Source organism: Hemicordylus capensis, chromosome 3 (assembly GCF_027244095.1).
Source record: "Hemicordylus capensis ecotype Gifberg chromosome 3, rHemCap1.1.pri, whole genome shotgun sequence".
NCBI lineage: Eukaryota > Metazoa > Chordata > Lepidosauria > Squamata > Cordylidae > Hemicordylus > Hemicordylus capensis.
Genome location: NC_069659.1, coordinates 210471286 through 210499259, shown reverse-complemented (window position 1 = coordinate 210499259; position 27974 = coordinate 210471286). Strand labels below are relative to the sequence as shown.

Genomic DNA, 27974 nt, shown 5'->3' with positions numbered 1-27974 from the left:
GGTGAGTTTTGGTGTTGGTTGAGTTGGGCTGTTGTGGTTTTGTGGAAGACCATTCTCAGTAAAGGGTTTGTATTTTACTTTTGCTTCTTCTGGGTACAACATATTGATAATGATGATGCTGGGATAGCTTTCTAATCAATTAATCCACCTGCTTCTTTCTTCAGAGTCCAGGTGAGCTACTGGTTGCATTCTCTGTTTGAAAACTACTTCTTGGCAGCTAATGATAGAGAGGACTCTGAGGCAAGGAAATGTGTATTATTTCTCCATAATTTGGGAGCTGAAGGACAACTATATGTTTTATACCACTTATTCTGTTGATGACAAATATGAGACTCTGCTGGCAACTCAAAACAAACAAACATTGTGTTAAAGGTGAATGTTGTAGCTAACTGTTACAATCCTTGCCAGAGGAATTGCAATCTCTTACTGCTGGAAGGATTTGATGGGCCTGTTAATATCTGGAGAGATGGTTGGAGCCCAGCTGACTGAGAATATATCTATGTCTTGGCTTTGAGACTGCTTCTGGAAATGGAGATGCCATTGATGGAAACCAAGAGAATGAACTTGAACAAAGAGAGTTAAATGCAAGTAGTGGATTCTACTACACCCAAAAGTTCTGTTGTGGGCTGTGAAGAAGCAAGTGGTCAAAAATTGTCTCAGCAAATTCAAGAGTACCAGAAGTCAGGTTTTTGGTGTTTTGTGGGGGGGGGCCACTACAGCATTTTGCAAGTTATAGAAAGTGTTGTGCTAAAATGCTTGGTATAAACACTCTTTAAAAGGGGGGGGGGTTGCTAAAGTCCATATTCAAAGTTGTATTTAAAGAATGCATTCAAAGTGGATTTTTTAATCCTGGATATAAATTGCGCTATACTCTGTGGGATGAAAAACCCAAATTGTGTATGAAGTGCTCCCTGATGCCTTGCAGGGACTTCTGGGTGAATTTGGTCACTAAGTGAATACACATATCCATTCTAGAGGGGATGTGTGGTAAAACTTCCTACAGCAGTGGGGGGAAATGGTGATGCTAGTCCTTTTGTGGATTTGAGAGAGCCAGATAAAGCTATTATGGTTGATAGTCATCCACCAGAGTGCATACCATCAAGTTGTGTTGCATGAAGATGGAGACCTTACAGCAGCATGTATTACACATGGACTACCTTGCCTTAATTGTGTTTCTTATGGGCTTGCATCGGCATCTAGTGCCTCTCAAAGAATATCTGTAGTACTGAAAAATCAAAGGGGTTCAATGTTTGGATGATCACCTTTGGGAATACACCTAAAGAACATGAAAATAATTTAAGGTCATTATTAGCCAGTGTTACTACAGCAGGTTTGGAGCTCAGTTTGGATAAAACGTAGACGGAGGCCAAAGGAATTTCCTGGGGCATATTTAATTTCAGTACAGTGACTGAAGCCTAATGATCGCCATGTCAGTTAATTTAGAAGCACCTCCTCCATGTGATAGAGAGACTTTGTTCTTTCTTGGGTCTTGCCTCCAGGTATGTAGAATGTATTCCCATCCATGCGTCTGCCACTGAGCCTGTTCAGGAACTGCAAGTTGGAACTGCAAGTTGGAACTGAACCGTAGCTGCTCACATTAGTTTGAAGATTGTGGAGGTTATTAATTGACGTGCACTGATATTGTTGGTAGTATAGAAAAGACTGTTGCATTTGCATCAAGAACATGTACTGATGCTGAAGAGACAAGATTCTGCTATCGAAAAAGTACTTGCTCCTGTGTGGGCCACAAAAAAAGGAAGAACTTGTCTGTGGGGTCACATGTTTAAGTTGCATACTGACCATCAACCTTTGACAAACTTTACTGACCAGAGGGATGGGATGAGCATACTATGTGGTCTGCAAAACTGCTCTCCTTCACATGGAATATAAACTAGAAGCACACAGTCCCCACTGCTTGTTGGTGATGAAGAGGACCTTGCATAGTGCACCTAACTGCAGTCACACAAGAATAGAGCTGCATATGAGCATTGTCTAGTATAACAGATGTTATGGGTGTGCTGGACAGGCCAGTGGCCTAATGAGAAAAGGGAGTTTGAGCCCATACTGCTGCCTTATTACAGAGTGCATGATGAACTTGCTTTACATGGAGCTTTCCCAGACAGCATGCTTTACCATGGCGGGTTAACTGAGAGCTTTTACTGCAAGTTAGAAGTTGTCCCAAAAATCAGACACACTTTTTAAATCCTGGATATAAATCGGGCTACACTCTAACACACAATAACAAACCCAAATTGTGTGTCAAGTGCTCCTTGATAGCTCACAGGGACCTTAGGGTCAACTTGGTTGATATGTGAATGTATATTCTCCATTCCATAGGAGATGCAATCTAACAGCTGGGTGTGAAAAACTTCATGGGGAGTGTGTGTTGGTTTCTTGTGCCAGAAAAATTAGAGTTCACCCTTTCTATGGGTCGGCACATGATACTTGCCAAGGAATTAAGGACTAAACTAGTGACATAGGGAGGCCAGCAGCCCCCCTAGCCATGCCCTCATGTCAGAAGTCAGACACCAGACGCAGTGGGTGTGCCTGGGATACAAGGTACGCCCCCTGAGCATGGCAGCCCGGGGTTCTTTGAATCCATTCATGCAATGGAGGCTCCACCCTGGACTAAACAAAGGCTGAGAAAATTGTACTGGTGACAGGGAATAGATTCCCAAATAGAAAGAGCTATAAAAAACATGTGTTGCGTCTGCTTGATGTAGTAGCACCGTTGCAGTCTGTCCCATTTCCAGATGCTGTGTGGGGGAAAGACAACGTCTTCCCAGCATCCCATACTCACATCATCTTATGCACTAAAAAGCTCCCTCTACCCCACCACACACAGAAAATATCAAGTACTGCCTGGAGCTGTTCACATAAGAAACGCCTGTCTCCACACAGTCCTGGGTCAGTCTGAGACTTTTTGTCAGTCTGAGACTGACACACAGGCTTTCTCTTTAGGTCCTGGGACAGAAGCTCTGAGACCTAGCCATTAAAGTTAACAAAACAAAACAAAAAACCCCACTCTTCTACAAATCCCTTGGATCATTTAAGGCAGATCAGACTATCTTGCAGGGATGTGTGGACTCTTTGCAAGTAGCAAAGCACCTTCTTGCTTACCCTTTGAGGTGGCCTGCTGCAATACTGGCTGACTGGTGCAGTTGATTCATATTGACATTTGTATCATAGTTCAAATGTGTGCAATCAATTTCTTCCCATTCAGTGGTACTAACTCTTAAGGTTTGGCGGGGGGGGGGGGCGGGAGAGAAATAGTTTGAATGACCAGACATAATGTTAACATTAGAACAGCCCTGCTGGATCAGGCCCAAGGCCTATCTAGTCCAGCATCCTGTCTGACACCGTGGCCCACCAGATGCCTCTGAGAAGCCCACAGGCAAGAGGTTGCCCCGCTGAGGGGTTGCTCCCTTGAAACTGGGATTCTATATTGAAGAAAGGATTACACTTGAACACTAATATATTAAACATTTTCTATATTCAAGTAAGCTTTTGAGTGCAGAGAGAAAGTGGCCAAGGGGAAGTACAGACTCAGAGTGCTGTCTAGAACTGGTGCCTGAAAATGACAAGAACAAATGGTTTCTTAGGAGTCAGTTTTCCATGCCAGACCAATAGGTGGTATAGGTTGTTACTTGCAAGGGATGATGGTGAAGGAAAGGAACTGGTGGTATCTGGTCTTGAGGAATTTCTTGCCATTGTGCTGTGGGAGAAGGTGATGTAATAGTACAACTGGATTCCCCAGACATGTTATGCCCAAATTGCATTGGGCGATTACTGGCCAGAGATGTTGGCATGTAGGCAGTGCCCTCGGTACCTGCACCTTGATTAGAATGCAAGTACCTCCAAATGTCTGGTGTCCCACAAAGATTGCTTGAGGAAGCTGTGAAGCTTGGTGTGTAGCTCTGCCATCCTTGTTGTGGAACCCACAGTAGATCTGTATCACCGTCCAAATCTAGTAAATTGTTAGAAAACTCTCCACCTTGCCAGACTGGTTGGCCCATCATGGGAAGACTCCCAGCAGCTCTTAAAGCAGATTCCCTGGTGCCTGTAGCAGGGAAGAGCCACTCCTGGCCGCGCTGCCGGACTCCAACTCCCAAACGGAGCCATGCAGCTCCATTTGGGAGCCAGACCACACACCCCGGGTCTAACCTCAGATGCAGGGGGCGGGGTGAGAGGGGCTGTGGCTGCACATGGGCCGCTAGCGGTCTAGCTCGTGCTTGTTTATCAATGGATGCATCGGGCCTGTGAACCTTTCCTTCACTATTCCTAGGCAGCTTACATCACTATTTCATCACAGGTTAGACTTGTCACCTGAAGAATCCACTTCCTATCTTAAAAAAACAAAAACAAAGTGTCTGAGAGTGGACAGCCTGTGATCTTCTTGATGCCCTGTGAAAGCCCTAGTGGTTAAAATGTATGTATGACACAAATATGGAAGCGATTAAAGTGGAAACAAAGTTCCTGAATGAGGCACAGACGGCCACATTCAAATGCCTGCTTTATATTTGTGGCTAAAGTGAGTGTCAACTGCTCGGCTGGGCAGCCTATTTCTCACCTTTGGATCTTGCCCTCCCTGTTCCCCTAAGGAGCTTCAGGGCTCACATGTGCTCAAGGCTTTCTCTAGCTACTGTGAGGTCCAAGGCAAGAATAATATGTGTGTGGGGGTTACGGGGCATGATGAATTGATATTCTGCAGCCCTACTGGAAGCAGAAAGGTCTGTTGCTGTGCTCAGACCTGTTAGGGGGAAACAGGGCAAGTCCTACCCCGCTAAATTTTTTTCAAAGTTTCATGATCAATCCTCAAACAACTTGGTTGTAAAGGAGAGCAACTATGGTGGCAAAATCTGAGCCCTGCTTCTTGGCCGACAGCCTAAATGTTCAGGTTTAGCTCTGGAGCTGCAGCAGCACAGCAGGCCCAGGGATTCCATAAGCAGCACAGGACTCTGAATGCCCATTTGCCAAGCCCCTCCACCTTCAGACAGGTCTGTCTCGAAGTAAAAGTCCCATAGGATAGACCTATCTGAATACTATCTGGTGTTGCATGATCCATTCGTAAGCTGCATTACAGAGCAACAGAAGGAGAGGTGTCTGCCTCCAGGAACTTACAAAATACATCCTGAAATGGAGAACAGATGATGACAAAAAGAGGTCTGAAGGGGAGGACAGCAAGAGATGGGGGTGGAAAGTGTCCCTAGACAATGGCAGAGGCTAAATCCCATCAGATCAGTATTTTGTTCAAGAGTCCATTTCCCTGGAGAATGTTGTGTAACTCCTCAGTTACTGACCTTGCAACCCTATCCTATGCATGTTGACTCAGAAGTAGGCTCCACTGTGTTTGCTTACTCACAGGTAAGTGTGCACAGGATTGCAGCTTTGGTCCTTGGAGCGATCTGTGGGATTTATATGCATGTCGACCGACTGCAGGGCAAGTCTATGCACGTTTACTTGGAACCAAATCAAGCAGTTGAGTGGGGCTTGATCCCATGTATGTGCATCCCAAGCTACCACTCAGAGAGCCCAAAGTGCCTATTATTGGTTATGCTCCCCCCGCCCCCACTCAACATGCATGGAATAATTTAAGGACTACAAAAACAAAAATGTTCCTCCACAAACTGGAAATATTTCATTTAAAATGTTTTGAGAGGGAATATGTTTTCACTCTTAGAGTGTCTGTGCATGCAGGTTTGGGGATTTGGCCCTTGCAACTAAACAGACACATTTACATGCTCTGAAGATCACATGTTGATAACCAAGCTCTTTGTGAAAAATGCAAAACCATTGTTCTCTCTGCTTACGTTTTTCTATCTATACAAACAGTGATTTCCAAAATGCTATCTTGCAAGGAAGGGAAAACAGCTGGTGTGGGGAAATGGCTTAACATTTTATTTTGTGATCGATTACTATGGTTTTTCAGATAATCCTCTAGTATAAATCCCCCTCCTAGCAGTTTTGCAGCCCAAGAGATGCTGGATGACTCAGCCATAAACTATCCATTTCCTACATGGCTCTGAGTCAAAGGCATTGAATCGTAGGCAGTCCTGCTCGCTTCAGTCTTGCATGGTATTCAAGAGGGGGCCATAGCCAAAGAGCAAGCAGGTTTTAGGGAAAGGTGCTCTACTTTAGATCAGGCATTGCTGCAAGAGCACATGGTGGAGACCTACTTGTCTAAACCGAAATCTGCCTTGCATGTGGCCTTCATAGATTTCAGATTGACCTTTGACTCTATTTGTAGGGGCAGACTCTGCAAGAAATCAGCTGACAGGCGTGTGCTTCTTCTGATTCCTTACTTACATCAAGATATCATCTGAGGGGTAAGATGTAACCCACAAGGTCATCTCTCAGCCGATCTAACAGTTGCATATAAATGCTATAGTCAGATGGCTAGATAATCCAGATCTGCATCGCCCAAAACTGGCACAAGGCCTGTTTAGATCTTGTTATATGCATGTGATGTTGCTAGATGGTGCTGAAATGGTCAAGAAACTAAGCAAGGAAAGGTTTTTAAGTATCTGGGAACAATATTGCAAGCTTCAGGTCGCTGGTGTACACACAAAGTGTGCCTGAAACAATCTGCCTCAAGGAGTGCATTGGTAATGCAGAAATATTATCATGCTAAGGGTAGGTGGTTTATACCAGCAGCTCTTAAACACTTTGCGCAGGTAATCTCACAAATGTTATATGGTGCACAACTTGGTTTGAATGGAAGCTCAGTCAAAGCAGCCCAAACCACATTCAGGAGGGTGTTTCAGCAGGTGACCAGGGGTTCTTCAAACTCCCTTGTACAGTTAGAGACAGGCTTATGTAAACTTGAGACTTGAATGATGGTCAGTCTCTGTAATGATCAGCATGAATTGAGATTGCTTCCAGTAGAGCTGGCAGCTCTAGTTAAAAAAAAAATGAATTGAATTCATAGTGCAAGAACCTTGTGGTGAAGGAATGTAATGTTACTGCAGAGATTTCATTACTTCAAGCTAAAGAAGATCTGGAGAAGCTAAAGATTACAGTAAAACAAAAGCTTAATGTACACAGACAGGCAAGAAAAGGACATAACTATGATTGTGGAGCATAGTTAGAGGTGTTCTGGGAATCAGTGAAGAAAACTGGCAAATTATTTTGATTTTTTTTACAATACCATCCTATAGGAGAGCATTTGGGCTTGCAAGATCTGATGTACTTCCTTCAGCAGTATTTGAGGGAAGAGATGCCAGAATTCTCTATGAAGAGCGCCAGTGCCGTTGAGGTGCTGAAGTCATTTAATCAATCATCTGCTCCTACATTGTCAAATGTATCAGATTTCTTGGAGAATTCATTAATGGGAAATTTACCTTGTTGGTCTGATGAATTTTATATTTCATGGCTTTTGTCTGAACATTGAAATAACCTATAAGGTTGCTTCTTTTTGTGCTGTTTGTAGAATTGGTCATCAAATCAAATAAGCACTGTCCCTTCTTTTTTATTAGTTCTCTTGATTGTAATCAACTATGGATCAAAAACCCAACAATACAATTGTATCAGGATGACTCAGTCCTGAAAGTCCACCCCCACAACTACCAGGGACATAATTTTGGGAGCCACAGCAGGACACAGAGGGAAGACTGAAAATTACCCCTCTCTCTTCCTACCACAAGAAACCTGGCATAGAGCTGCAAGTTTAGTCTTGAAGTCAGCGAATGGCTGGTCCAGGAAGATAATCTTGTGTATGTTGGGCCTCTTACAAAAAATTGTTAGTGACTCAAACTCATTGAATTAAAACACACCCCAAAGTATCCCATTCCCCCCCCCTAAAATGATGCTGCCCCCCACCCTTATTATTATTATTATTTATTATTATTTATTTGATTTATATACTGCCCTTCCAAAAATGGCTCAGGGCGGTTTACAATTAAAACAAAACTTGTAAAACAATGGAAAGCTAAAACAAATTAAAAACAATAACACAACAATTAACAGTTTAAAATAAGAATTAAACATTGTCCCCAGACCCCAGCTCAAGAAGACATGTAGAGTTAATATGGATGAAAAGGGCCACAACTTTATTAACTATTACACAGGCATGGCAGACTGGAACACCAGGTGATTAATCACCCTTAGAGAACAGTGCGGGCCAATAGAAGCAGGTCAGATCTCTGAAGTCCTACCCATCACCCTACTGGGCGACACACCCTGGCTCGGGAATGGGCAGGTACGCCCCACTCAATTCCTTCAAAGCCAACCCCCCCTTCTGTAAGAGAGGATCTGGATACTTCTAGGCATTCGTCCACCCCGGACCATGCAGCCCAAAGGTTGGAGAAGTCCTGAAGCAGGTTTCATGGCAATCATTTTCCCCGTGCCACAAAGGAGCGATTAACCAATCACCGTTTTACATATCCAAGGGTGCTCACCAATATTCTAACCCGCAAATTACCACCCTGCCCGCCTGCCATTGTGGCCAACCGAACTCTAACTACGCACCCAGGACACAGAACGGAGTAGGCGGGGAAAAAACCCAACAGTGGCCAATGCATTGGGAGCAAAAAATTCCTACTCAGCCCCTTCAGGCGACCAGTTACTAGACCCGCTCTGTACCAGGGAGGGAAGAAAGAGCTCCTTCTCCTGTGACTGCCTGGCCCCAACTGAAAAGAGAATGGGGCGGGGATCGGCCGATCCTGGCCGAAACCCCGCCCCTTGACCAAAAGGGCCAATCGGAACCCTTCTTGTATATGACTACTTTAAGTGAAGGATGGGAGCAATAATACTAGCATAGTTTTGGCAAGCTTAGTCAGCAAACGCTTACGCAAGTGGTCCACAGTCCATTAAAAACCCAGGTGGATTAAGGTTAATGTGAATACTTGTAGACTTGCATCATGACTAGTCTGAGTGGTGGTCCAGGGTCTTCAGACAGTCTTGACCAATGACCAACTAGTTAGGCATTCAACAAGCTACAATGTTCTGGAACTAGGAGGTTGCAGGCAAACTCACTAAGTATACTTGGCTCATGCAATCCCCTCCTAAGTAAAGACAGCAAGCCACTAATAACTTGGTGAGAAGGCTCTTGCTGCCCCAAACCCAGCATGTCTGCCACCCAACAAAATCAAACTAACTTTTTCAAATTGTCGTTAAAATATTTATATGCATGTTATATATACACTTGAAAGGACCATAAAGATGGATTATATTAATACATATGAATACAGTACACTTGAACATGAATATATAATAAAGCATATTCTATATTCAGGTAAGAGTTTGAATGTGGAGTTGTAGAGGGGAAGTGGCCAAGTGAAGGTGAAGAGTGCTGTCTGTTCTGGTCACTTTCAGGCACCAGTTCTAAAGGGTTTCTTATGAGTTGGCCAGTTTTCTCTACCAGACGAACAGGTAGCATAGGCTGTTTCTTGCAAGGGATGATGAAGGAAAGGAACTGGCAGAATCTGCTCTTGAGGAACTTCTTGTCATAGTGCTGTGGGAGATGGGAACATAATCATACTATGAGTGTGCACAGAACCAGCTGGTCCGGTTCAAGTCCGAATTGGACCTGAACCCGACTGGGCCAGTTTGGTCCATCACTCCTTCAACCCACGCCCTAGTTTGGTTCAGTCCAGGGGGGGTTGTGAGCAGAGGCCGATTGCACACATGGGGGGAAAAGCAAGTTTTGCAGTTTTGGAAGCAATGGAGGCTGGCGTGGAGCCTCCGTGGACCACAGCCCCACCGCCACCTCGAAGAACCCCCACAGAGGGGGTGAGGTTACATTTTTTTTTAAAAGAGCTCACAACCCCCGCCCCCTGCAATGGGCCAGGGGGCGAGGTTCAGTCCAGGGTCAGACTGAACAGGGGGTAGTTCAGTTCAACCTCAAACTGTTGAACCAAACCAGTTTGCCGTGAAACCTGATTGCACATCCCTAAATCGTACCACCGGATCACACAGACACATTATGCCCACACTGAATTGGGCTCTTACTGGCCTGAGATGTGGTACTTAGGCCGTTCCCTCAGTACCTGCCCCTTGACTAGAATGCAAGTACCTCAAAATCTGGCATCACACACAGATTGCTTGGCAAAGCTAGGTACTGGGAATTTGGTGTGTAGATCTGACATACTTGTTGTGGAGCTCAGAGTAGATTGGTATCTCAATGCAGGTCTGGTTAATTGTCTAAAAAATCTCTGGACTGATTGGCCTGTCATGGGAAGACTCCCAGCAGCTCCTAAAACAGATTCTGCGGTGCCTGTAGCCATACCAGCAAAGCTACATTGACTGTTTGGAAAGGGGATTGTCCTTGCAAAGGAGCTGCTGTTCTAATAGGGGATGTTATCCCAATACTGCCTCTTGTCTTCCAAGAGATTCCAGTTTGTTCTCAGAGGGCCTGGCATGTTGGCAGAGGATATACTGAGGGAGCCCTGTTTCCAAGCATTTGTATGGTCTTAGAAAGAAGTTTTGTCTTCCTGGCTCGTCTGTTTTGGAACCAGACCTGGACAGGAGAGGAGAGAGAACCATATTCCATTATCTGGAAATTCATCTGTATGGCTTTGTTAGCAAGTTGCTATCAGAGTTTAGTATTTGCATGCATCCACGGGAGAACTTGTAGTATGCTAGTACAGTTTGCTCCCTGTTCCTTTTGCAAGTCCTAGTGGTGGTGATAGTGTTCTAACAGGGATTCCCAGATGTTGCTGACTCCAACTCCCAGAATCCCCAGCCAGAGGCCACTGCAGCCAGGGGCTAGCAAAATGTGGTGCCCAGACCGCCCTGTTGCGAGGCCTCTTCCGCCGCAAAGCCCCCCTGCATGGTGGGGGGGCTCCTGCTGCTACCTTGCTACCCTGCAAAAAAACCCAAACAAATAACTTCTATCCACTTGTTTTAGAACCCAACTTTTGAACATGGCTAGCCTAATACCAGATTTACCCCCAATAACTTAAGCTTGTACTTCTATGTTTTTGTTCCAATTGCAAGTTAAATTATCCTCTTACCTGCAAACCATTTGACAATTGTGATTTCCCTAAACCTTGTTTGAAAATACTGAAGCCATATCTGGCGTTTAGCCAATAACTACTTTTAACTTGTGTACACACACACACACACACACACACACACACACACACACACTCACTCTCATGATGCATCAAAGGCTCCTGAGCAACATGCTTTATCTTAAACCTTGATTATTCTCTCATCCCAGACTAGGAGGTAAAGATGTTTCCTTTGTGTGTGTGATAACCATTTTGGCAACAGTTAAATGTGTTATCAGTTTCTGATAATCTTTAGGAATCAATGATGTAATTGCCAGCCAGTAAACCATGCCAGTTTATTTATTATTTTTTAGATTTATATCCCGCTCTTCCTCCAAGGAGCCCAGAGTGGTGTACATACTTGAGTTTCTCTTTCACAGAAACCCTGTGAAGTAGGTTAGGCTGAGAGAGAAGTGACTGGCCCAGAGTCACCCAGCAAGCCTCATGGCTGAATGGGGATTTGAACTCGGGTCTCCCCGGTCCTAGACTGGCACTCTAACCACTACACCACGCTGGCTCATGATCTTCACATTTCTATTGCTATGTTTCCTTCCAGCATCTAAAATAATGCAAAGTTAGCACTCAATGTTCCCATCTTAGTCTCCAGTTCCTATTTGCTCAAACTTCATTATGTTTCTGAATCTCATCTTAAGATAAATACTGAAGCCATGGAATCTGGTTATACATCTTTGTTTAATCAAAAAGTGCTTAACTTGTAAACAGTAGCCAAACTGCAGAGGACAGAAAACTATTCAAATTGCAGATGACTGTAAACTATTCAGTAAGGTTGTGAGGAGCTCCCAAAGGATCTTTCCAAACTCTGTGACAAAATAGCAAATGCATTTTAATGTAATCAAGTGACAAGTGTGCCATGGAGTCGGTATCGACTCCTGGCGCCCACAGAACCCTGTGGCTGTCTTTGGTAGAATCCAGAAGTGGTTTACCATTGCCATCTCCCTCACAGTATGAGATGATGCCTTTCAGCGTCTTCCTATATCGCTGCTGCCCAATATAGTTGTTTCCCATAGTCTGGGAAGCATACCGGTGGGGATTTGAACCAGCAATGTCTGGCTTGCTAATAATCAAGTAATACTGGGGTAAAAAAAACCCAACTTCACTTAAACATTGATGCAGTCCAAACTGTGAGTGACAGAACAGGAGAGAGATCTCGGGATCCCGGTAGACAGCTCCTTGGAAGTGTCTGAGGCCATAGGCCACCTCCTTCCTTAGAGGCAAGATGCCTCTAAATACCATTTACAGGGGAGCCACAGCAGAAGTGAGGGCATGCCCTCACCTCTTCCTTATGGGCTTCTTGGGGGCATCTGTGTGAAACAGGATGTCAGACTAGATAGGCGTTGGGCTTAATTCAGCAGGGCTCTGTGTGCTGTTCTATCAGAAGACTTTAGTTCACAATCCCTTTTCAGCCCTGAAATGTACAATGTGAGTGGGCCACTTGCCTCTCTCCTAGATACAGGTGAAACTCGGAAAATTAGAATATTGTGCAAAAGTCCATTAATTTCAGTAATGCAAATTAAAAGGTGAAACTGATATGAGACAGACGCATTACATGCAAAGTGAGATAAGTCAAGCCTTAATTTGTTATAATTGTGATGATCATGGCGTACAGCTCATGAAAACCCCAAATCCACAATCTCAGAAAATAAGAATATTACATGGAACCAAGAAGACAAGGATTGAAGAATAGAACAATATCGGACCTCTGAAAAGTATAAGCATGCTAATGTATTCAGTACTTGGTTTGGGCCCCTTTTGCAGCAATTACTGCCTCAGTGCGGCGTGGCATGGATGCTATCAGCCTGTGGCACTGATGAGGTATTATGGAAGACCAGGATGCTTCATTAGCGGCCTTCAGCAATTCTGCATTGTTTGGTCTCATGTCTCTCATCCTTCTCTTGGCAATGCCCCATAGATTCTCTATGGGGTCAGGTCAGGCAAGTTTGCTGGCCAGTCAAGCACAGTACACTGTATACTTTTCAGAGGTCCAATATTGTTCTATTCTTCGATCCTTGTCTTCTTGGTTCCATGTAATATTCTAATTTTCTGAGATTGTGGATTTGGGGTTTTCATGAGCTGTACGCCATGATCATCACAATTATAACAAATTAAGGCTTGACTTATCTCACTTTGCAGGTAATGCGTCTGTCTCATATCAGTTTCACCTTTTAATTTGCATTACTGAAATTAATGGACTTTTGCATGATATTCTAATTTTCCAAGTTTCACCTGTAAACCTACCTCACTGGGTTGTTGTGAAAGTAAAATATCCTTGGGGTTAACATTTAAAATTGGGGTTAACATTTAAAGGGAAGCAGATTTAGTCCAGAGATTGTGATGAAGTTCAGAATTCTGAGCTGTCCAACAGTGGTTCAGTCTGCCTTGGATGGTGGTTTATAATTTGTTTTATTAATAGACTTGTTGTAATAGCAAACATATTGGCTTAAATCAATCAATACATCCTTTATTATGGTCAGAGACCAGCATAAAATTGATTCAGGTTAAAAATTACATGTTATGATGATGTTGTTATGACAAAGCTAAAATTAAGGATGATTGCAATCTTAAAAAGCAAGTTAGAATACATATTAGTACTTACCATCAAAAGGCTAAAACTAAGAATAATTGCAGTTTTAAAAAGTGAAATCTATAGAATATGCCCATTAATACTAAAAAGCTCCAAACCTAAAATTATTAAAGCTAAAAGATAAAATATAATATAGTTTCTATTATAAAAATGCACAGAAATGATGAAAAGGGGAGTATAAAATTGTAAAAGTCCAGATTTAAAATGATAAAAAGCAGCAGAAGGACAATAAAATGCAGTACAATGCAATAAAACAATGGGTATGGTGGCATGGGCAAGTGCGAGGTCAATCCAGAGTCATACAGAAACAGATTAAGGGGGCTTATTGCAGCCGCACAACTTGGCAATGCTAGGTGTAATGGCAGGGTTAGTCAGAGAGCAACAGAAAACCGTAGAATTGTCTTGAACGTCCCGGGAACTTGCTTAGCAATGGGAGAATAAGGGCAGCACGAATGTCTCTATAAAACAGGCAGTATAAAAGGACATGCACAATAGTTTCGATCTGTTCTGAGCCACAGGGACATAATCGCTCTGCAAGTGGGATCTTTCTGTAACGGCCCTCTAGCACTGCTGAGGGGGGACCATAGCAGCGAGCCAAAGTGAATGCCCTTCTGTGGTTTGGGACCTCCAAATAAGTGAGAGATGCTGCAGGAGAGGCAATATATCTAAGCTCCTCACGGATATGACATTTTGAGACACTACTGAAGTCACTTTGGCGCTCAATGTCTGTAATGCGCTGCTTAATAGTTGCTTTTGCCTGATCGTAGCCCATGTTGAGCAGGGACTGTGGGGAGAGACCCAGGGAAGCTAATTTCGCCTCAATTGCTGAGCCCAACTAGATTGATAATCATAATGCAGGGTTAGAGGGGCAAGACCAATTGGGCAAAAGGATAGTCTAAGCCAATAGGAGAGAGTGGCCATCGACACCCTAGCCTTAATCTTGATCTGGCCTGTCTCCAGGTGTAGGGTGGCATTGGAGACATCTTGGTACACAGAGCTCTGCCCTCAAGAACTTGGATTGTACATGTTTGAAGGTCACAATATTGGGAAAAGGGCCCAGTTGAGCAACATATTAGCTTGCCGTCTGGCTAAGGTCAATGCCTACCTTGCCCTTATAATTTCCATGGGACTTTCTTGCCTAATGTTAGTCAGGATCCATCACATGCCATTGCTAACCTTACAAGGCTGGTGCTGAGAGCTCGTCACTGGCTACAGCAATGGGATTGGGATTGGGATTGGCCCATCACAGCAGCTGCCCTCTAACTCAGCCAGCCCCATGGTGTACTCTACTTTACCAAGCAGAGGGTTCTCTATGACCAGAGGTGCTCTTACCTCTGGACTTGGGGGCTGAAGTCCAGTGCCTCCTCAGCCCCTGGGAGCCTCCAAATCCTCTTTAGTCTGTCTCAGGTGGTGTGGTCACCCAGCAGAGCATGGTGGTGCTTAATTTGCAGGGGGGGGGGGCTTCTAAAGGTCTTTACATTCAGGCTCCAACATTACCTTGGTGCATCTCTGTCTATGACCTAACCTTCCTTGCAGGATGGTTGTGAGAGTAAAAGTAGCTATGCACACCTCTCTGGGCTTGTGGGTGAGAGGGATATAAATGGGTTGACATGACAAAGAAGCAGCTTTAGCCTAGACATTATGATGGCGACCCAAATTCTTCGAGTGGGGGTTTGGACTTGGTTTTCCTGAATCAGCACTCGAACCACTACACCACACTACCTCTGATTACATGAGATTACATGTAAATCCTTTTTGATGCTTCTAGTCAGGCAAATATTGGAAGGCAAGGACCAAAAAATTATAGTAAGCATCAGAGTTATTTCACAATGGCGGGAGTGGCTGAATTAAAACTAAGAGGTTTTGGATATTGAGATGCAAATAGCACCTAAGGCTGACTTTGTTACTTCCTAAAGAAGTTACCTGCCAGTGTAAAGAGAAGCAAATTTATTGCTTCACTTGTTGACATATGTTGCATTCTATCCAGCAATCTTTTAGGTTCATTTGTTTGGACATTAGTCTCAGTGGGGATCCTGTCAGTTGAGAAAGGAGTTGGAAAGGGAAAGGAGAAAATGGAGATGCTGAATATACCTTTAGGTAAATCTACAGTATATTCTTCGTGTATGAGGGAAGGAGTTATAAAACAATATATTAGGTGGAAATACTATGTTGGGTGCTGCGCCCTATTACAGAGCAAATCACCTGTGTCCCACTTGGTTGAGTAAGAACACTCCACACACAGGTAAAAGTTCAACAAAAGAATATATTGAAGTTGAGGACACTTACATGATGTATTGTCTCAGTAAGTCCAGCTACATGTAGTCATACATATACAGCAGCAGCCGGGTGGACCACAGTGGTGCAGCATTTACCACTGTGGACAAGTTGCTCTGGTTTGAGCTTTACTCTTATACAAGTAGTGACCAATCACCACAGGCCAATACTCAGGGCCTTATTACTTGTTAACAGGCTTCACATGTTGCCAGCTACACCACCTGCTATAACACAGTGACTTGGAACAGGAAAGGATTTGGGGTGCACAAAGTGGATGGGATTCTGGAGATGCGTAACAGAATCTCCATGTCTGCCTCCTACTATTTCAGATACCTCCCCCATGTACGTTTTCCCTAGGAAACCCTCAAAGGCAGTTTTTAAGGGGGTGACACCAGTCCACATGGCAAGTTTAGGTTTTAAAAACCATTGCTCATTAACAAAGAGATTGGGAGGCGCGTGGTGCCATAAATCCCTTTTGTATGCAAGAGATTGTGCATGCATACAATAGAGATACACACACATAGATAACTGAGTGTGCCAATGATAAAGAGGGACCAGTGATGAATACAATTATTTTCTGGTTGGCTTCCTTCCCATCCCATGTCCTTCAGTTAGCTGGGAATGATGGGAGTGGTAGTTCTACCGACACCTGCAGTAGGATTGAAGTCAGGTTGCCTTGCTGCAAATTGGGAGTACCCAACCACAAGGCTGCAGAACTTTGGTCCTCCTGGAGGTGTTGGACTACAACCCCATTATCCACTGCTACAGGGGGCAAGCATCGGGGATGATGGGATGGAGTCCATCAGCAAATGTGGAGCCTCCTGGTCTTTGGAGCCCAGAGAGGTACAGATGGTGGTGTTTATCCTCAAAACCACCCTGCAAGGTGGGTTGGGCTTCATGGCTGAACTGGGTCAGATCCTACTCCAGCAGCTGCCTTGTGGTGGACATAACACAAACAGCACATAAAATGTGGTGGATTATATTTCACAATGTTGGATTTAATTCTATTTGTCAGTGTTCAGAGAATAATAAAAAGTCAAATTAAAAAATTTCTCACTGAATTAGGCACATCTGAACCGGGAGTTTATTTTGCTGTAAATTAAGCCTGCCAGAGTTTGAGAAATCTAGCAGACCTAATTCAACTGAAAAAAGCAGTTGCCTTGTAATCAAAGCAGCTCAGATGTGCTTAAGTGCTAGCAGTTGCCTTGAAATCAAAGCTGGTCAGATGTGCTTAAGTGCTAGCAGTGACCTTTCCACATCCTCTCAAGCACAAGAGACTTGCTTGGGAGTTGGACCCCTAGGTTGAATACACATTTGGATGAACCCAGGGCAGGAAGATGCAAGCAGCGAAAACCCTATCCACCCTTGAATTAAAGGATAATATTAAGCTGCAACACAGTGCCATACAAAGCTTATCTATGGAGTCCCAGAAATCATGTTTTTGTTATAGGAGACGTCCTGCTAAAATGGCTCAGAGTATACACTGTAAAAAAATAAAAGGTATCATGCTAAAGTGTGTTGTAACTAGGATTAGCCCTGCACCTATTGTGAAGAAGACCCTATGCAAGATTGCATTTGTGGGGATAGCAAAGGATAATAAGAACATAGGAAGCTGCCTTCTGAGTTGGACCATTGGTCCATCTAGCTCAGTATTGCCTACACAGACTAGCAGCAACTTCTCCAAGACTGTAAGCAGGAGTCTCAGCCCTGACTTGGAGATGCCAGGGAGGAAACTTTAAACCTGCTTCTCAGAGAGGCCCCATCCCCTAAGGGGAATAACTTGGTGTTCACATGTAGTCTCTCATTCAAATGCAACCAGGACAGACCCTGCTTAGGAAAGGACACAATTTGTGCTTGCTACCACAAGACCAGCTCTCCTTGTGGAGAATTTATGCTGGATACTGGGTCAGCAGTTCCTGTATGTTAGCAGAATCAGTGTTTCATTATTCTGGGAATGTACCATTTAGTAAATCCAAACTACACCTGGTGTCTTACCTACAAAATCCTGGTAAGGGGATGTTTGCCTGTAAAAGCTCCTGGGTCATGTTCACCTGCAGAACTGCATATTGTTTCTAGAGGGATCTCTGTTCCTGATAGAGCTATGTGTTGCTTTGAATGTTGGAATAATAGATGGATATTTAGTCCCCTCCTAGTCAAAGACTACTACAGTACAAACCAATGTCAGTTGCAGCAGTAGAGGGGATCAGTATAAAAGTGAATTGGGTTGTGTGGCCAGGGGTTTGTTGCTAAACTTAAAATGAAGCAAAATGTGGTACCTACACAACAGAAGTGATGACACCATTCACACTAAGGGGCTATATCGGGAGAAATGAAAGACTGTATAGGAAAGGATGTCATTGAGGAGAACAAATCATTTGAGTTAGTTTTACCTACACCAGTGACACTAGCAAAAATAGTGGCAATTATCTTGTTGTAGATTTGGGAGAGCCAGATAAAGCTATTGTGGTTGATAGTCATCCACTTAAAAATATAGAGGGAGATTTTGCAGAACTTTGGCACGGGGTGCAAGGATGTTTTCAACCCCTGACTTGCAGAGTGCATACGATCAAGTTATGCTGCATGAAGGTTGAGACCTTATAGCAGTATGTATTACACATGGACTACTTTGTGTAAAATGTGAGTCCTATCGACTTGCATTGGCACCTAGTCCCTTTCACATAATGATGTCCATAGTGCTAAAAAATCAGAAAGGGGTGCAATGTTTAGAAGATTGTCTTTGGGAACACGTGCAAAGAACACTAATAATTTGAGGTCATTATTGGACTGTATGAATGCAGCAGGTTTGGAGCTCAGTTTGGATAAATGTAGAAAGAGGTAAATGGAACTTACTTTCCTGGGACATATAAATTCAGTAGAAGCCTAATCCTGATGTGTCAGCTATTCTAGAAGCGCTTCCTCCATGTGATAGACAGACTTTGTTCTTTCTTGAGTCTTGCCTCCAGGGATGCAGAACATATTCCAAACCATGCATCTGCCACTGAGCCTTTTCAGGAGTTGTTAGCAGGAACTACAAGTTGGAACAGAACCATAGCTTCTCAGATGAGTTTGAAGATTGTGAAGAGTTTGGTTGGCATTCTGTGGTCACTGGCAACTGTAACCACAGATGCTTCTGATTATGGAGTGGGAGCGATTCTTGCTCAGCTTCATGAGGGTAATATAGAAAAGACTGTTGCATTTGCATCAAGAACCAGTACTGATGCCAGAAAGAGAGATTCAGCTGGTGGGGGGGGGGAGCACTTGCTTGTATGTGGGCTACCAAAAAATGCAAGAACCTGTCTGTGGGTTCATATGTTTAAGTTATGTACTGACCATGAACCTTGTCCAACATTATTGACCACATATGGGATGGGATGAACATGCTATATGGTCAGCAAAACTGCTCCCCTCCATGTTCAAAATGGGAGTATGAACCAGGGACACACAATGAGAATGACTGAGGCCATTGCCTTTGCCATCATCAGAGGTGCTACTTGTAGATGGTGAAGAGGTCCTTGCATTTATTTCTACTGTGTTTACTGCAGTCATGCAAGAATAGAGCTGCATGTGTGGGATGCCCAATTCAGCAAACATTATGGGTGTTGTTGACAGCCCAGTGGCTTAATGAGAAAAGAGTTCATTTGCCCACATTGCTGCCTTACTACAGAATCTGCAGTGAACTTTCCTAAAATGGTGTGTGTGAGAAGCATATGGGTTTCTTGTGCCAGCAAAATTACAGTTGGCCTTTATCTGGCACATGGTACTCATCAAGGAACTGAGGACTCAAGAGAGACTGAGAGATTTGTACTGGTGCCTGAGGATAGATTCCCAAATAGAAAGAGCTATAAAATCATGTGTTGCATCTGAATAACATAGTAGCGCCATTGCAGTCTGTCCTATTTCCAGATGCTGTGTGGGGAAAGACAATTGCTTCCCAGCATCCCATTCTCACCTTTCTGGCATCCTGGTCACGCAATCAGATTCCACTGAAAAGCCCCCTCTGCTCCCCTGACCATAGAAAATAGCAAGTACTGCCTGGAGATGGTCTTAGGAAGCACCTGTCTCCACACAGTCCTGGGGCAATGCCTTCTGTCTGAGATGGACACAGGCCTACTCCTTGGGTCCTGGGACAGAAACTCTGAGACCTAGCCATTAGAGTAAAAACTCACCCTTCTTTTACAATACCCCCGGATCCTTTAAGGGAGAACACTCTCTTACAGGGATTTGCCCCGACCCTCATCATTTCAGTAATGCTGTAAGTTTTGGATGTAAGTGGACTCTTTGCAAGTAGTAAACACCTTCTTCCTTACCCTTTGAGTTTGCCTGCTGCAATACTGACTGGTGCAGTTCAATCCTACTGACATTTATATCCAAATTCAAATATATGCAATCCAATTTCTCCCCTTTCGGTGGCACTGACTCTTAAGGCAACGATGCTCTGCACAATTTCCCACTGAACATGGTGGGACTTCTGAATAGAATGCACAGGACTGTGCTAGAACAGGGGCTCTCAACCTGTGGTACTCCAGAAGTTGCAGAAGTACTGTTTGTTGTGGCTGGGGATGATGGGAGCTGTAGTTCTGCAACATCTGGAGTACCACAGGTTAGGAACTCATGTGCTAGAAGAGTATTTGGGGTGGAAGTCTGAGAAGCCCCTGAGTGTCTGACATGTCCCTTCACAGAGGTAAGGAAGGGGAGGGATGCTGTGCTTCCCCACACATCTCTGCTCACAACCCCTGCATATGTTCTACTTGCTTCTTCCTTCTTTCCCAGCCCACCACAGGCCCATGACCTCTTGAAAGACTAAGCACACACACACCCTCCAGCCTTCCTTGTGCTACCCTGAAACCTAGATTTTTCAGAGATTTGGTGGCTCCCAGCTTCTCCTTTAAACTTCAGTGGGACTACTTTGAGTAATGTTCCTCATTATGCAGTAAGGGTAAAGTGTGCTGTCAAGTTGACTTTGACTCCTGGCACCCACAGAGCATCTTCCTTCCTTCCTTCATTTCTTTATTTAATTTATCAAATTTATACTCCGCCCAAACTTAGGTCTCTGGGCAGGGATTTGAACCGGCAACCGTCTGCTTGTTAGGCTAGCATTTCCTCACTGTGCCACCTAAGGTGACCTTTATGTAGGAGGCCACTCTTTATTCACAAAGCACTCAAGAACTAACTTGCTTGGCATAAGTCATGAGAGAATCCTTACAGCAACTTGGTAAAGCAGGTCACTATTGGGGTCCCCAGACTGCATACAATATTGAGGTCTAAGCCTGGAATCATGGCTTACTGAAGGCCACTTTGCCATCAATTAGTGATAGGCAGCGTTCTGACAAACAGCTTCCTGATCCATAGCCCAGCTGTCAATATTAATTAGCAAACAAAGGTAATTGAAACTAAAAGCCATATTCTAAGCAGTAACTTCCATTTCCGCACAAAATGTAACCCAATTTCTATAACATTCTACAGTTCTACAAACTACTCATGGCTTCATTAGGGATACTTGTCACCACCAGAAGCCCATTCTCCACCCCCACTCCCTGCCCCGCCTAATACAAACAAAGAATAGGTGGCAGTCTGGTTGGAGGATTACAGCGGAATTCTAAGCAGGAATTCCCAGAGGTAAAACAAAATTGAGCTCCAACGGATTTAATCTTCATTGTCGTCTGCACTTCAGCCTTAAGAGATTGAAATAGCATTTGATAGCAGTAACAATTTTCACTTATAAACTTTTTGGTCTCATACTATTTAAAAATATATATATTTAACATACATCTTTACCACCCAAAACTTGCATATAACTTAAAAGATAACTCCTGTAAGGGGTTTCATAGGCAAATTGCACCCCATTGGCTAACCTATTAGCCAACACCGCTAAACAGCAGTCGGGTCTATGAAACCACGTTGAGGATGGTTTCCACCTCTTGTGTTAAATTCTCCTGTGTTGAGTGCATCTTAGCACTTATTGTGCCATTGACTCTGCACAGATGTGTACAGTTCAGGTTGAAAGAGGCACCTGAATGCTAGACAAAATTTAAACACAGAAAATCCTTACTTGGAAGTTCCCCATGTCCCAGAATCCATCCAGATCTGCACACGTTGTCTCCTTTTCACCACATCTGAACTTACATTTACTTACTTGACTACTTCATTTACTTACATGATCAAGGAAACTTGATCATGATTAGCATATTCTATATTCAAGTAAGGGTTTGAAGGTGGACAGAGGTGTAGGGTACTGTCCTCACCATTCTCGGGCACCAGTTCTGATGATTTCTGATGAGTAAGTCAGTTTTCCATGCCAGACCAATAGGTGGTTTAAATTGTTACTTGCAAGTGATGACGAGGGAAAGGAAATGGCAGAATCTGTTCTTTAGGAACTTCTTGCCATTGTGATGTGATGTAATAGTACTACTGGATTCCCCAGACATGTTATACCCAAATTGTATTGGGCTATTACTAGCTAGAGATGTTGGTATGTAGGCAGTGCCCTCTGTACCTTGATTAGAATGCAAATGTCTGGTGTCCCACAGATTGCTTGGCTAAGCTGTGAAGTTTGGTGTGTAGCTCTGCCATCCTTGTGCAGCACACAGTAGATTTGTATCACTGTCCAAATCTAGTAAATTGTTGGAAAACTCTCCACCTTGCCAGACTGGTTGGCCCATCATGGGAAGATTCTCAGAAGCTCCTAAAGCAGATTCCCTGGTGCCTGTAGCCTCATCAGCAAAGCTATAGATTGATGTTTGGAATTTCTGCACCACAACAAAATCACACACACGCTATCAAGTTGTCAACAAAACATTTTTATGCATGTTAAACACTTAATATGATAAATACCTATTACACTGATAAATATGAATACAGTACACTTTAACATGAATATATTAAGCATATTCTATATTCGAGTAAGGGTTTGAATGTCGAGGTTGTAGAGGGAAAGGGGCCAAGTGAAGGTGAAGAGTGCTGTCTGTTCTGGTTATTTCCAGACACCCGTTCTAAGGGGTTTCTTATGAGTCAGTTTTCCATGCCAGACCTATAGGTGGTTTCTTGCAAGGGATGATGAAGGAAAGGAACTGGCAGAATCTGCTCTTGAACTTCTTGCCATTGCGCTGTGGGAGAAGGGGATGTAATAGTACTACTGGATCCCACAGACATGTTATGCCCAAATTGCATTGTGCGATCACTGGCATGAAATGCTGAAATGCCATTCCCTCAGTACCTGCACCTTGATTAGAATGCAAGTACTTCAAAATGTCTAGTATCCACCACAGATTTCTTAGTCAAGTTGAGTATTGGGAGTTTGGTGTGTAGGTCTGCCATCTTTGTTGTGGAGTCCACAGTAGATCTGAATCTCCCTGAAAGTCTGATAAATTGTCTGAAACATCTCCACCTTGCTGGACTGGTTGGCCTGTCATGAGAAGACTCCCAGCAGCTCCCAAAACAGATCCTCTGGTGCCTGTAGCCCCACCAGCAAATCTATAGATTGATGTTTGGAAAGGAGATTGTCCTTGCAAAGGAGCTGCTGTTCTGATAGGGGATGTTATCCCAATACTGCCTCCTGTCTTCCACTAGATTCCAGTTTGTTCCTGGAAAGCCCAGCATGTTGGCAACACTTTGAGCCGGAGCAGTTGCATTATTTGGCTGGTCCCAAGAGCAGAAGTTATGCTGAGGGAGCTTTTCCCTGCTTCCAAGCTTCTTTGTGGCCTTACGAAGGTGTTTTGGCTTTTTGGACCATCTGTTTTGGAACTAGATCTGGGCTGGGGAGGAGAGAGAACAATATATCCATTATCCTGAAATTGATCTGAATGGCTTTTTTAGTGTGGCTGTCACAAAGTTCATCAGTTGATGAGCTTCAATACACAGGAGACCCTTTAGTATGCCAGAGCAATTTTCTCTGTCCTGCATTTCAAGTCCTTGTGATAATGTTTGATAGATTTTACTCCTGCTTCTTCCTTTATGCCATGTCTAGTTCCAGATTCAGTTATGACCGTTATCTACGCAGTTACTAAGAAGTGACCTGCAATAATCAACACTGAATCAACTCCGATATTCTCTTTTGGCTTTTTAGCCAAAAGATTTTTCAAGAAGTCAAAATTAGCAGAGTTTTGGACAGGAAAAAATCCAGACTTGCACATTGCACCTAGACCCCAATGAAGACACGAGACACTTGGATGGAATTAAATCAGGCCCCAACTTTATTAATCAAATGAAACGCAGAACTGAAGGATTGGCTCTTCACCCCACCTCACCCCCACAGTGCGGAAACTAAAGATCCACTGCTCGCAGTGAATCAACCTAAAGAGAACAGGCGAAATGCCTTGGCTCCAGCCAGCATCAGCCCTGTGGTTAATGCTGCCATCTTAACCGACCTCTGTCAAAGCAGCCTGCCTGGATCACCTCGCTCAAGCCAGAACATGGCAATCCATAAAAAAAAATATTGTGGCAAGGGCACTGCAATGCGAATGGCCGAGCCAGGGACATTAGTTGGTCAGACCTAGATGTCTGGGAGTTGATGACATGCACCACAGCCATGTCGCACCAGAACCTCATGGCTGAGTTTGCAAAATACTTGGCCCAGATGTATATGGTCACTACCATTCCCACAGAACAGCCAGCTTAATAGGACTAGGTCCCTTTTTTCCTGCAGCGGTGGGGCAGTGCCTCTGGATCCTTTCTTACCTGCCCCAGGGTCCCTGCTACCACTCCTAAATCCCCGCATCCTGGGGCAGTTCGTGCTGCAATGCTTTCCCCTGTAGAAGCCACAGTCCTGGTGAAATTGGCAGGGGGACCATCTGCACTGCCCCCCGTTGTTGAACTCCCAACACAAGCTGGGGTTGAACCGGCTATTGGGAGGCCCTAGAGGAGGTAGAAGCTTCAGGCGCAGGTGACTGGAGGTTATCTGGAGCCACAGCTCCTGGTGCTGCTTATCCCATCCAACGCAGCCCTCATCCAAAATGCCCTCATCCTAACAATTCCTGTTAATAGGCTCTTTCTTGCTCCCCTTCCTTGAGCACGGCCTCAGGTTCCCTTGACAAGAGCTGAAAGATGTCCACATGCTCTCCATGCCAGAAGCACTCTTTGGTGGCAGAGAGCAGGTGATCCCCAAGCAGCAAGGAAACCCCACCAGGGGGGTGGATAATTCTCTGCAGTGGGTGCTGAGGGCAATACTGCAGGGTTAGCGCTAACTATGCCAGACCAGCCACCTTGAGCGAGAAGGCCAGTACCTTGCCAGACCTACACAGAACCAGAACAGGGGGTACCTGGGAAACCTGGCTGTCTGCCTTGCCAGCCCAGCCCATGGGGGGAACACCCTGTTGACTGAGTGATGATGAAGACTGAAAAGAAGAGGGATAAAAACCATAAGGACCCATCAGCCAGGGCCATAAGCTGGCAGGTCGCCTCACCTGAACCCTGGTCTGCAGGTGCATGGCTGTCAGGTGCTGGGGCTGGTGCAGGATTCTCCTTCAGCTCAGTCAGATCCACCAGGGTTGAAGGAGGTGCTGGAACAAGCATGGTGCCTTGGTCTTCCAGTCGAGCTAAGCGGTCAGAGACTGCATTAATTTGACTTTTTTAGCCGCCTTTGACTCCCACTTAGGGTGGGAAGGAACACCATTGCGGGGGAGAAATCTGCTGCCTCTTGGCTTACTTGGATGTGAGTCTCCAGGATGCAAGTGAGGCAAGAAATCTCCATCCTGCTGGAGAAGCCTGGGTAGGGAACCTCCTCAAAGGCTCTGATCAGGATGGCCAGTTGGTCTTTGGTGTCGCTGGACCACTTCTTGTGCTCTCCCCAGTCTCCCCTCTTGGGACCTTGGCCGCCTCCTTCTGCAGGAAGAAAAGTGCTTGTTAGGGGAAAGTGGCAGTTTCCTTGTCTCCTCTCTGATTCCAGTGGGGCTTCCTCCTCCTTCCCAAGGGCCCACATATGCAGAGTGATAGCAAGGGTGGTGGGGCGGCCGTCCTGATGATCTGAAACAGCCCTTCCTTGGAAATCAAGAGGGTTGAGAGCAATCAAAAGGAACGACATTAACCAAAAAAGGGCTTCCCTCTGCTTGTAGATGTCTTCCTTCTAGCTGCAAGTGGGAGCTGTTAGCTGTCTTTGCAACACAGTCAGATAGGTGAGAATAAGCCACTGCCCCAGTTCAGTCCCTGTCCTTCCATAGTCTCCACCCCATAGCCTGCCTGAAAGCCAGTTTGAAATCCTTATCAATGGATGCATCAGGCCTGTGGACCTTTCCTTCACTATCCCTAGACAGCTTACTTCAGTAAGTCTGATAGTGGACAGCCTGTGATCCTCTGGATGCCTTGTGAAAGGCCTAGTTGGTAAAAATGTACGCTTTATGTATGCACACAAAGTGCTTTACAGAGCAACAAAAGGAGAGTCTCTGCTCCCAGGAACATACAAAATACACCCTGAAATGGAGAGCAGATGATGACAAAGAGGTCTGAAGGGGAGGACAGCAAGAGATGGGGGCAGAAAGAAAGTGTGTCTAAACCATTGCAGGGCCTAAATCCCATCATACCAATATTTTGTTCAAGAGTCAATTTCTCTAGTGAATGTAGTGCATCTAACCAGTTATTGACCTTGCAACCCTATCCTATGCATGTTGACTCAGAAGTAAGGTTCCACTATGTTTGCTTACTCACACAAGTGTGCATAGGATTGTAGGGATCTGAGGGATTAATATGCATGTCAAACAACTGCAGGACAAGCCTATGGAACCCTGCTAACCTGGCAAAGAGGCACCTTTTAATGTGGTGATCTCTTTATTTAGCAGGGGGAGAGTAACTGGCCCTCTCCACCCCCAGCCCAGGACCTCCAGTGACTGTTGCTGGTGTGTATCTCATGTTTCTTTTTAGATTGTGAGCCTTTTGGGGACAGGGAGCCATGTTATTTTTATTTATTACTTCTCTGTGTAAACCGCCCTGAGACATTTTTGAAAGCGTGGTATAGACATTATGTATTATTTAATAATACATAAATAATCAAATCAAGTGGTTGAGTGGGGCTTGATCCCAAGTATGTGCATCCCAAGCTACCATTCAGAGAGCCCCAAGTGCCTGTTTAGTGGTTATGCTCCCACCCAACCTACACAGAATACCTTTAGGGCTGCAAAAATCAATTTTCCTCCACAAATGGAATAACTTGTCTTTTTAAAATCATGTTTTATTATATTTTAATTTTTATAGGGATCTGCGCGAGACCTTAATTGTACCTCTAAGGATATGCCAAGCAGAGAAGATGAAGTGTCTGTTTCATTTTCTCCTGACAAATCATCATGCTAATTGTTAGAAGTCATAAATACTTCCTTTCTTAGTATCTTGGTTAGGTAATTTCACCAGGCACCTAAGCCTCCAGTTCATAATGTTACTTATTATGTGTTTTGCCTAATACCAATGAATATGACAACAGTTGATGACTAATGTATTGAATCTACTATTTTGTTATGTATTGAATCTACTATTTTGTTATGTATAGTACTTTTTTTGTAAAATAAAAAAAAGTACTTTCATTAAAACAGGTGTGATATTATGTTGCTTCATGTTTCTGTACTGATCAAAGACTAATTTATCATTTTTGGAAGGAAGATAGGAAGCTGCCACACACTGAGTCAGAACATTGGTCTATCTAGCTCAGTATTGTCTATACAGATTGGCCTTGGCTTCTCCAAGGTTGCAGGCAGGAATCTCTCTCAGCCCTATGGGGCCCCAGAGTCCAAACTGAAGTGGGTAGATACAGTAAACATCTTGGGGATTGAATATGGGATTAAGGAAAAAGTCTGGGGGGGAAATTGAACAGATTGGGAAGAAAAAGTAATGCTTAAAATCACCATGTGGAAAAAAAGGAGCCTTGCCATGTACCAGAAAGCGCTTTACATCCAGACTTACCTGATACCCCCAGTGCATAACCTGGCGGTAGTCTACTCTCCTCCGCTCGATCTCCTTCGGAGAGTTGAAAGCCAGATCTTCTGTCTAGTATGGCACACAGTGTCCTTCCCTTTGGCCTGTGTGGTAGCATTTAAGGAGGTTGAGTGGGGAGGCCTAGCCCTACCTGCCCTGCAACCCTATTTTGTAACTGAATTTATATCCTACAATTCTGGAAACTGGATTTTTGTGAA

General features: G+C 44.3%; 1 long non-coding RNA gene across 1 annotated transcript; it reads left to right on the top strand.

Annotated features, from left to right (window-relative positions):
* The first annotated feature begins 5 nt into the window (after positions 1-5).
* Positions 6-27326, top strand: LOC128351220 (uncharacterized). The gene is made up of 3 exons (XR_008319650.1): positions 6-65; positions 6248-6326; positions 27046-27326. It is a non-coding gene; the product is annotated as an uncharacterized LOC128351220 (long non-coding RNA).
* The last annotated feature ends 648 nt before the right edge of the window (positions 27327-27974 follow it).